At 40.1% G+C, this 14,833-nt stretch overlaps 1 protein-coding gene across 4 annotated transcripts in view; it reads right to left on the bottom strand.

Annotated features, from left to right (window-relative positions):
* Positions 1–14,833, bottom strand: part of LOC124712549 (tyrosine--tRNA ligase, cytoplasmic) — a 119,251-nt gene that overhangs the window by 81,770 nt on the left and 22,648 nt on the right. The gene's annotated exons all lie outside the window — the stretch shown is intronic.

The raw sequence follows: 14,833 nt of genomic DNA, 5'->3' as shown, positions 1-14,833 counted from the left end.
GGTGAGAAAATCCTTACTTGTAAGCTTACAAGTTGGTGTTTCATGTTATAACATTCATGGCCCTTGTATTGCACATCCAAGGTCAATATATTTTCCAGCTGCATTGTTTTCTGCAGTTTTGGTTACAAGATGTTTGATGTAATCATCTAGACCATTATGAGCTTTAAATGGAAACAAAGTATCCAGTGTTGTTTCAGCCTCTTGACCACAGATGTGGTGTCTTGCCATGACAGGTAGTATTAGTGAGGTAACGGTTGAGTTGCGGCGCCCTGTAAATATTCTAAGTACTGAGCAAGTAGTGGCCGCACGGGCCAGTCGGCAGGCTCAGGCCACTCGGCAGCAACCATATTGTCCTGGACGTTAGCTTAGCAACCGCATGATGCCACACAATGCCGGTACAGTCACGTGGCTGGGAATTCCTTGGTGATGCTGTATGCCGAGAGCGAGAGAGACTTGGAGTGTGGAGCGGTTTGCGCATGGTTGCGAGAGATAGAAATACTTCAGAGTGCGGACTTGTGAACTTGTGAGATTTCCGAGGTTTCTACAGTGAAGAATAGTGTGTGTTTAGAAGTGAATATCTCGTGAGCTATGTTGTTGTTCATAGCTAATTACACACAATAGGAATCTATTGTTTCCTTGTTACTCAACTTATATTTTATTTAACTGCTGGACAATCGACACCAATAAGTGTTTTGCAGAAATATACGGCATTCTCAAAAGTACTTCTGCTATCGTACTCATCATTTAAAGTCATTAAAATAGTACCCGCAGAGTTTATTTATTTGCAATCTTTCATTTATAAATTTCTATATTAATTCGCAATTGCCGAGTGATAGGAACCTTCGACCATTCGGTTCATGTGTGTATTCATATTGTATACTGTAGCTTGGCAGTATTTGGCTTGTAATGTGGCAACTACATACACAGCCCCCAGACAATGAAACCAGCCAAAACTTTTGATATTGCAACACGGAGTCGGAGGGTGCATAGTTATTTCAAAAGCCTGCAACTGGGGGCTCGTCCGAAATTATGCCCTGCAAAGTGGTAATTCCTTTGGTCTATGTTATTCAGCATACTATGTGAAGTTTGAAAACCTTTGCAAAACCAGTAGAGATTTCTGTAGGGTGAACCTCTCACAAAACACAGTATGAGATCGATTTTTTCTTCCGCAAGTAGGTAATTGGAAATAGTGAAGTTACGCAGTAATTTTCACAACTAACACATGCTATCGATAGAGGTCCTAATCTGTCACGTTAAAGGCAATTTGCGTGGGAGCTCAGAGTCTAAATAAGTTGAGTGCAGGGAACACTAGTGGTTAGCGCGTTTAACGGACAGTGGTATCGGAGATGGTTGGAACACGCGGTAACCGGCAGCAGCTACAATTACGAGGGTAATCCCAAAAGGAAGGTCTCCTATTTTTTATAAGTATAGACCTGTTTATTTCTACAATGATTTACATCAGTTTACAGCTTGAACATTTAGCTATTTTTTGAAATAATCACCATTTCTGTCGATGCATTTTTGTAGACACTGTGGCAGTTTTTGTATGCCCATGTCATACCAGCTCACTGCCATGCTGTTCAGAAAGTTACGAACTTCTTCTTTCACCTTGTCATCGGAGCTGAATCGCTTTCCGGCCAAATGTTCTTTTAACCTAGGGATCAGGTGATAGTCACTGGGCACCAAGTCAGGACTATAGGGTGCGTGGGTGATTATGTTCCAGTGAAACTGTTGCAGGAGAGCAACGGTTTGCCGAGCGATGTGTGGGCGAGCGTTGTCATGGAGAATGTGTACGCCCTTGCTCAACATTCCTCTTCTCTGCTTCTGAATTGCTCGTTTGAGTTTTTTCAGAGCCTCACAGTACCTGTCAACGTTAATTATGATCCCAGCGATTCAGCTCCGACAACGAGATGAAACTTCGATAATTTTCTGAACAGCATGGCGGCGAGCTGGTATGACATGGGCATACAAAAACTGCCACAGTGCCTACAAAAATGCATTGACAGAAATAGTAATTATGTCAAAAAATAGCTAAACGTTCAAGCTGTTAACTGATGTAAACCAATTTAGAAATAAACAGGTCTATGTATTTTTGGGATTACCCTCGTACATAAGGCGACTTCTTCAGAGGTGGACGCAGTCCAGCAGGAGTATGACGGCAGTATCTTGGAGTACTCCAGGGCCATCTTCAGTGTTGTCTTCCACTACAACCGATGGCATCACCATGGCAGAAGGAACCATCTCAGATCAGATATGTGCCTGTGCAAATATTGAGTCTGACTCTCAAGTTCAAGCTCCACTTATAGATCTCGCGAATATAAAACAGTCACCTAGTACATGTAATTCTGATAATGGATGTGAGCTGGTTAGTCTGAAATCAGAGTACGAAAGTGTAACTAGTAGGAATTTAGGCAAGGGGAATGGATGTGGGGGAGATATGATGTCTCAGTTAATGCAAATGATCCAGGGAATGGCAAATAGTATCAGTACAATTCAAACAGTTACGGATAAAATTTGGACTGATATAGGTACAATGCGAACTGAAATACTGTCCGCTATGAAAGAGAAAGTTGAAAAAAATTGCGGGTAATCTTGAAAAAGCAATTGATGATAAATTAAAATGTGTTCAAGTGGATATGGGGAAAATTACAGACGAAGTTGTAACAGTAAAATCTAAAATCGAATCAGTGGAAATAGATCTTGGGGAAAAAATGGATAAGATACAGATGGAACTTGGGGGCAAGGTGATTGACTGTATAGAAGCGCAAGATGCTCATAAAAGCGATATAAATTTGGCAATTAGTGACATTGCCAATCGTGTAGATGACGGGGAGAAAGAAGTGAGCAAAATTAAAGATAAAATAGAGTCCAGTATCACTAGTGAAAATGAATTTAAAAAACAAATGCAGCAGATAAAAAAGTGATTTAAATTCATTAGCCTCCCAACAGGCCACGCTGGTTATAAATATCCCTTGGGCAAATACCGGATCTGTGAAATGTTCCACAGATGACAAAAGATATCACCCAGTAAATTTCTTGGCTGCGTGTAGGGACAATTGTATACGGCATGCCGGACAAAGCAAAAATAAAATACGTTAAACAGAATTTGGAGGGAGACCCACAGTCTTGGGAAAATGTTAGATGTAGTTCGTGCAAATCATACAAAGAGTTTGAAAAGTGCTTTTTGAATAAATTTTGGAGCAATGCAAAATAGATGCAGATCCAAAATGAATTCTTAAACGGGCCGAGTTACAGGTACGGTAATGGGACGATGAGAGATTTTTTCAAGTGCGAACTTGGCAAACTTATGCATGTGAAAAATCCACTGGGGGTTTTAATGGAAATTACCACCTTAAAAAGGCAATTACCCAAAGATTTGCAGTGGGATCTTGTCCATAGTCCATGTGATTCCATGGATGAATTTCTAGAGTTTGTGGAAAAATTAGAGAGGGCTTTGAAGTTCAAACCTCAGAGCAAATTAGGTGGTAGTTATCAAAATGGGAATCCAAATAACCACCACCAAAATAAAAATCGTGAGAGAAATCAAAGGAATCCTCAGGGAGATAGTAGCTGGAATGAGCAGAATGGTCGAAAAACGAACAGGAGTGATATCTTCTGTGAGCGGGATCCGAGTAAAGAACACAGATTTGATGGGAGAAACTCGCGCGAAGTTCAATCGCATAACAACTGGTCGGGAAACTGATGTTCACCAATCTCAGGTCCGGGGATGGCGATCTGAACAGGCGATGGAAAGGACTGGAGATAATGGTAATGGGAGGAATGTTGACAGGTTTGGAGAAAGGCAACCAATGTGTAATATGGAGTATGTTAAAGAGAAAGGCTATATAGGTGGCTCTTTCAATTGAAGCACGTGCTAACGGTGGAAGCATTGATTTGTGAGAGATTTCAGTAAAAGTAATGGGAATAAATTTGCGTGGAATGATGTAAGTTATGAATGTGTAATGAATGAGAGTGTGAATGGTGATGAATGGGAAGATTCAGTGGTTCAAAAGAAGTTAAAGAGGAGATGGATTTTGTGAAACCAAAATGTCTGGAGAGTTCTGAAGAGGTATTAGCAAATAGTAGCAATTGCAGTAAGGAAGGTGTTGTAGTAGCAAGTATTTGTGAGTCAGTGAAAAGCGTCGATGTTAGTGAAGGCAGTGTAGCTTTGGTCTAAAGAAAAAATGGCTCTGAGCACTACGGGACTTAACATCTGTGGTCATCAGTCCCCTAGAATGTAGAACTACTTAAACCTAACTAACCTAAGGACATGACACACATCCATGCCCGAGGCAGGATTCGAACCTGCAACCGTAGCAGTCGCGCGGTTCCGGACTGAGCACCTAGAACCGCTCGGCCACCGCGGCCGGATCTTTGGTCTCACCAGGTGCAAGTGAGGGTGATTGCGTTTCAGCGGAAAGCGTCAATGTTACTGAGGGAGGCTTAGCATTGGTCTCGCCAGTAGTTGAAGTTAAAAATGTATCGTCGGAGGTAGTTTATTTCTGTTTAAAAGAACAGAGTAATGGTAATTTATGTAATAATGTAAAAGCTACTGGTATTGATACTTCGGAGGAAGGAATTTACGCGTTTCTAGGCATGAATGAAGGTGAAACGAAACTTCTTGATGAATGTGTGGAACTAAAACAGTTGTCAGAGTGTGGTCGGGAGAATGTACGTAAAGTAAAATCGGGGGTTAATCTGTATGAAAAGGGTGTAGAAATGGCAGAGTGTGCTGATTCTTGTCCAATCACAGCGGAATGTAGTAAGGCTGGAAGTCCCAAAATTGCACGACAAGTTAGCAGCAATTTGTGTAATGTAGCGGCAGAGGATAAAGTTGAGTGCAATTCACGTAAAGTTAATTTGTCGACGGAGCAAAGTAAGGTTTCCGACGTGAATTTATGGAGTGATTTAAATGGTGACTTAGCAGATAAGGTTGCTGAGGTGAATATTTATGGTGATAATGGCTTAGGTATCGATGTGTTATTTCAGAAAGATAAAGTGTTTAACAGTGACTTGATGTGTAATTTCGTTGAAGCTGCAAGTGGCGATATTTTGGAGGAGAAAAATGGTAAAGTTGTGCATGCTGTGTGTAGTGAATCGGTGAAATGTGTGGAAGAACTAACAGACCGTTTAGAGAGGGCTGACGTAAATAGTGTGGATGGCAATAATTTGTGTAATGATGTTTGTACAAATTGGTATATGAAGGAGGACTGTAATTCTAGTGAGACTGGTTGGCGTTGGTACAGTAGAACGTTATGGTCATTGCTGCTGCATATGTGGAAACGAGAGAGGTTTAAAATTGCTAAGGGTATATAGAGAAAGGGCACAAGTGAAAAGCTGTTCTAATCTGTAAATAGTGGTAGTAAATTTGGAGGGATAATTTGTATGTTTACTCAGGGATTCATTAGCAATTTGTTGGTTTATTGCGGCACTGTGTGTGTGTGCAAAAGGTGGAAGTATAGGCACTGAGGGTGAGTGGAGGTCAGTGACCTTGTGGATTTAAGTAAAATATGTATTGACTTATGCTTTGTATAATAGTGTGGCAAAGAATTTAGTGGTCAATTTGAAGGGTATTAAAATTGTAATTGTATGTGCGTGCAATTTTTGGTGCATGGAGGTACAAAGGATTGATTAAAGCCAATTAAATAGAACTTAAGGAAATCTGAGCTTATTGTGATACAGTCGTTTGCCTTGTGACTTTGTTCTACAATATTGTTTTCCACTGGAGGGAATCTTTAGCGAGGATCCTGGCTGGTTTGGGAAATGGTTTGTTGACGGGTTTCTACTTTTGGTTTTCGTTTTAGACAGATTTGTCGCGATAAATGCTGGAGCTCGGAATTCAGAGGCAGACACAATTTCTGCGAGGCACTTGGTCAAAAGATTGATGCGAGTTGATCAATAGTTTGTGCTAAAATCCGTTTGTGTGTGTGTAGTGTGACGGGGGAGGGAAAAAAAAATTGTGGAAGAAGGCGCCTTAGTGCCGAGTGAGTGGCACAAGAAATGCTTACAAAGCCGCACATAAGGGAAAGTGCATTTAAAAAATTTTATATCTTGTCCGGCAATGGCAAGCGTTTCTGAAGAAGAGAAATTTGTTAACATCGAGTATAGATATAGTGTAAGGGAGTCGTTTCTGAAAGTATTTGTATGGAGTGTAGCCATGTATGAAAGTGAAACATGGACGATAAAAAGTTTGGACAAGAAGAGAATAGAAGCTTTCGAAATGTGGTGCTACAGAAGAATACTGAAGATTAGATGAGTAGATCACATAAATAATGAGGAGGTATTAAATAGAATTGGAGAGAAGAGGAGTCTGTGGCACAACTTGACTAGAAGAAGGGATCGGTTGGTAGGACATGTTCTGAGGCATCAAGGGATCACCAATTTAGTACTGGAGGGCAGCATGGAGGGTAAAAATCATAGAGGGAGACCAAGAGATAAATACACTAAGCAGATTCAGAAGGATGTAGGTTGCAGTAGGTACTGGGAGATGAAGAAGCTTGCACAGGATAGAGTAGCATGGAGAGCTGCATCTAACCAGTCTCAGGACTGAAGACCACAACAACAACAACAACAACAACAACAACATATCTTGTCCAAAAGGAAATTACATGCATGCATTTATTTAATATTCCATTTCGTTCATAATTTGTGTTAGTTTATTTCGAAATTCATGCTGCTCCCCCACCACTACAAAAATCTTGTAAAAGCTATTGGCCTGGTGTTTTAATCATTTAATTCTGTTTTTTGAAATTTGTTTTATATGCGCTTGTATAAACTGAAGGGTCCTAATTCTGAACATTCTAGCAAGCCAGAATGTTAATAAGTGGAGGTGTGTGAGGAAACGGGTGAGTTGCGGTGCCCTGGAAATATTCTAAGTTCTGAGGAAGCAGTGGCCGCATGGGCCCGTCGGCGGGCATTGGCCGCTCGGCAGCAACCATATTGTCCTGGATGTTAACTTAGCAACCGCTTTATGCCGCCCAACGGCCAGTCAAGCCGCGTGGCTGGGAATTCCTTGGTGACGCTGTATGCCGGGAGCACAAAAGATGGTGGACTTCGTGAAACCATAATGGCAGACATTTCGCAGTTCATAAAGAAATTAATAATAGCCAGAGGAATCACGATAACTCAAAAAGAAACATGCACATTACTATTATTTGCGCGACAATTCTGATGGTGTAATCAGATTTTCAATATCTTTATTAGTTTAAAGTTTAGTATCTGACGGTAAATTATACAAGTAACACCCAGCAATGAATTTACAAAATAAAAACGCTTCATCCGATTTTGTCAATCGCCGTGTCTGTAGAAAGTTATTAGTGTAAACCTAAATTGGTATGAATTACAGGCATGTAACTTGAATAGTACACGAGTTACTGGAGATCAAAGTGGCAGATTACTATTGATTGCATCAGGCCATAAGTACTCCACAGTTACACGAAAAAACGGTAGCAGCATGGTTGTCTTTGTTAATATCCAATATATGCTATTGATGAAGAAACTGGTCAATTATTTACTGTGTTTTAGAAAGCACAGAGACATTAGGCTCCTGGCCTACCTTTCGCTTCTTTTCTTTTGATATGTGTTTACTTAATGTTTATGTATTTAATAATGTGTTTTATAGCGTGTTTATGGTCCAGCCGTAGGAATATTCATTTAATTTCAAGCAGTTAAATGTAAATCCAGTATTTTGTATGTGCTTAAATATGTTTCATTATGATCGTGACTGTGCATTGGCATGAAGACATGGCGCGAGCGCTCTAGCCAATCACAGCATATGTGAATGGGAAGACTGGATGGAAGTGAGTTTCCGGAGAGAACACGAGGCAGTTTGGGAGAGTACGGCAGTCCTGGAGAGTATGGAAGAGGACACGGGAAGTGCTGGGACGGTACGGTGTGAGGGACACGCTCGGTCACGAGAGAGACTTGGAGTGTGGAGCAGTTTGCGCGTGGTCGTGAGAGGTAGAAATACTTCACAGTGCGGACTTGTGAACTTGTGGGATTTCCGAGGTTTCTACAGTGAAGAATAGTGTGTGTTTAGAAGTGAATATCTCGCAAGCTATGTTGTTGTTCATAGCTAATTACATGCAATAGGAATCTACTGTTTCCCTGTTTTTCAAATTATATTTTATTTAATTGCTGGACCATCGACACCAATAAGTGTTTTGTATAAATATACAGCATTCTCAAAATTACTTCTGCTATTATACTCATCATTTAAAGTCGTTAAAATAGTACCCGCAGATTTTATTTAATTGCAATCTTTCATTTATAAATTTCTATATTAATTCGCATTTGCCGAGTGGTAGGAACCTTCGACCATTCAATTCATGTCTGTATTCGTATTGTATACTGTAGGCTCAGCAGTATTTAGCTTGTAATGTGGCAACTACGTATCCCAGCTCCTAGACAATGAAACCAGCCAAAACTTTTGATACTGCAACATGGAGTCGGAGGGTGCGTAGTTATTTCGAAAGCCCGCATATTGCTTCTCATGCTCTCTGTTCAACATCAATGTACATCAAGAGCATATCTGCTAACACCTGATTAAAATGTTCTTTCAGGCTATTCATCTGTGACTGGTTGACAGCTGTTGCCATCCTGTGAGCAATGATGCATTATGGAATTACTTCTGACAGTAATTTTGACTGAATCCTTTCCCACAATTAGATATCATTACAAGAGCGGCCCTGTGCTTCAAAATTATGTCTTTAAAAAGAAAGCTGGCACTTTCTAAATCTTTAGGCTTTATACAGCCTTGGTGACAGGTGAGGTAGTCACTGCACACTATTCTTAATTTACTGCCATTTGTCAGTTTGGGGGCTCTCCCCAAGAGATCAATCCAGTCTGGTGAAATGGAGCAATTGCAGGATGAGCTGATACTGGATGTACTCGTGATTCAACCAAAGGAGTTCACAAATCCCAAATGACCTGAGATCGGAACATCATGAAAATACTTTAATATACGTGACTGTAAATAAGCAACCATTTCTGTCCCATAAGGTCAGAAATTCTTTATACAGTGTTTGATTGTAAGTCTCCTGTGACAGTTTGTCCCTTCTCTTAACACTTCAGTAATGTTGAATTTTTCCTTTCTTTGGCTGCAATTTTTGCTACTGCTGTGATGACTGGGAAGCATCATGCTGTACTGTTGCACCAATGGATTCTGCAATAGCCAGTTGGGATTCTTGTTTTGTGTGCATTTCTGTACACTAACGTGATGACATATTTCAAAAGCTTCAGTGCACATCTTGCCAATTATGCTGATGATCCTTCAAGCTTGTCAGCCAGTATAACTAATGGTGGTCACTTGAAACAGTGAATGTACTGCTTTAAAAGTAAGAATAGAAGTAACTTGTTGCCCAAATGACTGCAAGGCATCAGTTCAGTGACCAGTGTCTTCCTGGATTTGTACCAGAACTACATCCATTCCATAGCCACTTGCATCAGTATCTAGTTCAGTTCCTGTAAAAAAGTGCCACATCTGGTGAAAATGACAGTGTCTTCTTAAGCATATATAAATATCTTCCACACGCCTCACTCTAGTAACATATGGTGTCCCCCTGCAGTAGTTCTTGTGGGGGACATGCTTTGCAGCTTAAGTCCTTCATGAAGTACCGCCAGTGTAGCACAATCCAAAGAAGTTTTTAACATCATAAATGCAATGAGGAATTGGAAGAAACATTACAGTTCTTACTTTTGATGCACCAGGACTTTATTTCTGTAAATTAGGTACCTCAAGGTGCTTTCTCACATTCAAGCGACTGCACCATGGAAACAATTCAGTCTATAGGAAGGCTTTTCAAGAAAACCAACAATGTCATCCACATAGCAAAGACATTTCACCTATTTTGGAGGTCGCAACAGGTTGTACATCAAGGGTTCAGATTTTAGCTGGAGCACTGCACAACTTTGATCTCATAAAAACAAGCAAGTGCTATGTAGGCAGTGATTTCCTCATCAACCTCCAGCCGGTCCGCATATCTGAAGGGATAAATAATTCACTCCTGCGAAACAGTCCAAGGTATCACCAAATCATGGCAATGGACATACAACATGTATTTGAAAAGTTGTCCCGTATGTTAAAAACCGCATTGGTTAGAATGGGGTACCTTTGCATACAAATTGAGAGACATGTCAACAAGTGCCCCCTATTATAAAAATCACATAAGTAAAGCAGTGGTGCATGCTGATATGAAGCTAACAGAGTCAATGTGAGAATCCATGTCACTGCAAAATGGAGTCACACATTAACATGAAGTATAGCTTCAAATTAGGGAAAACAACAATGGAGACTCAGGGAAAGTTAGTGCTAGTGTATGGTGTTGTACAGGTGGGCAAAAAGTGTGTATTCTAGTGGTTTAAATGTTTTAGAGATGGAAAGAAATGTCGTGGATGAGCTGAGTTCGGGTCAGCCATCAACGAGCACTAACTGAAACATCAAATGAGTGAGATGAATGCTTGAAGATGACCAGCAGGTGACTTTGAGAATGATGGCAGAAGAGCTAAAGACAAGCAAGAACATTGTAAGTATCAAACAATGGAAAATCCAGGATGGAATGTAACAATAAGAGAGAAGGAAAGTTGCTACTCACCATATAGCGGAGATGCTGAGCCGCGATAGGCACAATAAAAAGATTCACACAATCATAGCTTTTGACCATTAAGGCCTTTGTCAGCAGCAGACACACACACACACACACACACACACACACACACACACACACACACACACACACAAAAAAGAAAAACGCAACTTGCACACACATCTGCAAGTCTCAGAGAGCTGAAACTACACTGCGATCAGCAGCAGCACCAGTGCATGCACTTCAGATGTGTGTGCAAGTTGCGTTTTTTTTTCTTTTGTGTGTGTGTGTGTGTGTGTGTGTGTGTGTGTGTGTGTGGTGTGTGTGTGTGTGTGTGTGTGTGTGTGTGTGTGTACTGCTGACAAAGGCCTTAATGGTCGAAAGCTATGATTGTGTGAATCTTTTTACTGTGCCTATCGCGGCTCAGTATCTCCGCTATATGGTGAGTAGCAACATTGCAAGTATTGTTGTTTACAAAAATGTGAAAAGGCAGAAGATTTGCTTCCAGTTTGCACTGCACACACTGACAGACAAGCAGAAGCCAACTCTTATGGAAATACCTGGAGATTTCATTGACTTGTCTGATTGAAATCCACAGTTTTTGGAAACCATCAGTATGGGTTGTGAAATCTAGTGCTAACAATAAGATCTGGAAATCAAGCGACAGTCATTGGCATGGTGTTCATCGTTTTCCCCACCTCCCAAAAAGAGTCAGCTGACAAAATCCAAGATTAATATGATGTTGACCATCTTGCAATGGCTGCTGCAATGCATCCTGTGGGTTCAGACAGACCTGTACTGAAAGGGTCCATGGAACTTCCTCTACAACAACGCCTGCCTGTGCCCTGTTATCTGCCTACTCAACTTTCTTGCTCAATGCAAGGTGACTGTTCTTTAAACCACTCCTCATTAATCAGGTTTGGTGCCACCAGACTTAGTTTTTTTTCCTAGCCTTAAATTAGTCCTGAGAGGCTTACGCTTCGCAGATGTTGCAGACAGCCAACAATATGTGACCACTGTGCTTTCAGCGATTCCACAAGAAGCGTTTGCTGACCGTTTCCAACTGCTTTACAACCAATGTTAGATGTGTATTGTAGCTAAGGATGATTACTTTGAAGGCCAGTTAAAGTATTTTGTTTGTGGCTCTTTTTTCCTTTATTTTCTGACACCATTCACCGAACTATTCAGACAGACGTTGTACATGCTTTTCTGTGGTTCTGATTAGCTGATGATAATCTACACAGAAACCCAGTGCGTCATTTTTCTTCTTTACAAAGACAACAGGAGGCATCCTTGGTCCACTGACAGCTAAATGACATCTCACAGAATATTTCCCAATTCCTTCTGAATGAACTGTCATTCAGATGGATACACCCTGAGTAAGCACTGACTGATGGGAGGATAATCCCCAGTCTTGGTATAGCATTTCACAACAAATAATCTGTTCTGATTTGTCTCCCCTCTAGACTAGAGTACGTCCGAAAATTGACATAAAATGGCTAACACTTGCCAAGGTTATCAAACCAGGAGCAATTGGCAGGTGGATGGTAGATTCCTCCAGTGGGTATTCTGTAATGGTAGCATACAATGATTCTCAAGTGTCTGCATTGAGCTGAGTGGTTTGGCTGTCCTTAGGCACATATGTTTAGTCATGAGTTGTGGCTGCTCATGGCAGTTGATGACTCAGAGCTCTCCTTGTCCAATTTTGATGATCCTGATAGTTGCTGGCCTATAGATTTCTTTTGTAAGGCAAAGTACCTTTTTGCACGTGACTAGAGCCTCACAGTTAAAGTGTTGACTAGAACTAGTTGTTGTTATGGGATAAGTATGTTGTATGTCATCAATGGTAGGCAACTGTCCAGAGCAACTGTTGCTGCATGAACTTGTTAGCATAGCTTTTTCAATCTGAAACTCCAGTTTTCCACACACATTCCATGACACTTTATATGATGTATGCATGGAGGCCCATTCAAGCAGATTATTATGGCTACAGTCTCATAAAATGACAAATACAAAGGACTTTGATATCTTACTGATAATTATTCTCATAACACAGGTTCCTGTCAGCTCAATATAGTTTTTGTTTGCAAAGTTCAGCACACTTTCCTTTGAATCTTGGGGCATGATCTTCTTCAACTGGTGATGATAAGCATTTGACATCACAGAAAATTACAATTCTGAACTGACTTATGCCTGGATAGGTTGGTTGTCAAAGTGGTCCTGACATATTGGCAGCTGTCATTCATGGAAGACTCATCTGCAGTGGAATCACCTTCATTGACAGTAATCTTCGTCAGTTTTCATGATTTCCATGGGCGGGCAAACCTGCTGAAACCTGTATATGGTGACAGAATGACAGAAACTTGTTGGAAAGCAACCTCAAACAGGATAACGTGATAGGCTTCATCCTGTGAGTAGACTGTAGTCATCTCCAACTGTCTGGAGTGGCCCTGCTGTTTGATGTCTTGCTATGTAATAGTAATTTAATACCCTTCTTCTTTCTTTACAGTAGCATACAGCATGCCTACACTGGCCATAGGGGAAACATACCAGCGTGTTGTTCTCCATTCTTGAAATGTCCATTTACCTGAGCAGCGATCGAACTGTCAATAATGCCAGCAGTATCTATGTTGTCTGTAGGTTGCAGTGTAGATCTGGGATTTTATAATCCATTCCACAATACTAGTCTGCTTGGTAGAGAATCTTGGAGCTATATTGGGGACTTGGTTGATGTTTTGAAAGAAGAAGATCAAACAGCTGAATATATTAAACTAAAATTCAAATTCAAGTTTGTAAGTGAAGTTTAAAATCCAATGCATTTCACACTGAAAAGAAAACCAGTACTAGCTACCAGGAGCAGATGTGTTACTAATGTGGCAAATAAGGAGATTTCAAGTGGAAATGTTTCCAGTCAGATTAATGGACATGAAGTGGAAATCACCGTGAAGACACTCAAGGTGCATGGCATCATGGACAAAACAATCACTGTAGAGCTAAAAACTGGCCATGTGGCCAAGGAGAGCACTATGGTCCGAAAGGTAGGTAGTATCGAGGAGGCCGAGCTTACCAACATAATGGAATCATCATGAGCAGCTTTGTGACAGAGGTACAACATACAATGGTGTATATGCTTGACATTATTGCAGTCTGGGCGTGGTCTAGAATGATATGAAAACAGAAATAACAAACTTCAAAATGCCCACGATCACTTTAATACAGCATTTATTCAGACTACTAGTTTCAGCAAACTATGTTGCCATCTTCAGATCTGTAAAGCATAGACTGAGTACATACAACATTGGATGCAAAATATCTACACACTGGATGTGAGATATCTACATAACATTTTTAACATAATGTGGATCCATAACGTGTCTCATGTACTACCCTTCAAAGAACCTAAGCCAAGTGTTCAATGATTTGTGTCACATACTAATAAGCTGTTAATAATCAAAATTATTTTTCTGATTTTTTTAACTCTAAAAGAGTGTGTAAATGTAAAAATTGCAGATAGTACAGTTTTGGATGTTAACATAAATAGGAAAAAGAACTCCAATTAAAATAAAAAATGTATTTTATGTTGAAGGTATGGGTAGAAATTCGATTAATTATCTAAAATTACGGAAAAATATAAAACTGTTTCTGTAGACAATATCTAAAAAATTTCTGATAGGCGTAACATACCTAGGCTTACTATCAAAAGTACAATCATATGGGGTATCAAGCAAAATTTGTGACTGGACTGAGGATTCTTTGGTGGGTAGGACACAGCATATTGTCCCATATGGAGAGTCATCATCAGAAGTAGAAGTAACTTTGGATGTGCCCCAGGCAAGTGTGTTGAGACCCTTGCTGTTAATGTTGTATATTAATGACCTTGTACACAATATTAAAAAGAGCCTCATACTTTTAGCAGATAATGGAGTTATCTGTAAAAAGTAGTGTTTGAAAGAAGCTGAATAAATATTAAATCAAATCCTAATAAGGTTTCAAATTGGTGCAAACCAACTTGCCTTAAATGTTCAGAAATATAAAATTGTACACTTTACAAAAAAAAAGTACTTGTATCCAATTACTACAATATCAATGAGTCACAGTTGAAATCGTCCAACTCCTACAAGGAAAGCTTTATTGAATCTTCAGCTAAGAAATATCAGATTGAACATTAGACGTTTTACAGTATACTGATGGCAGTTAATATGAATTTAGAAACAGTGCAAGATATAAGTCATGATATTGGCTACAGGGAC

Source organism: Schistocerca piceifrons, chromosome 8 (genome assembly GCF_021461385.2).
Source record: "Schistocerca piceifrons isolate TAMUIC-IGC-003096 chromosome 8, iqSchPice1.1, whole genome shotgun sequence".
Classification (NCBI taxonomy): Eukaryota; Metazoa; Arthropoda; class Insecta; order Orthoptera; family Acrididae; genus Schistocerca; species Schistocerca piceifrons.
This window is presented reverse-complemented; position numbering and strand designations above follow the sequence as displayed.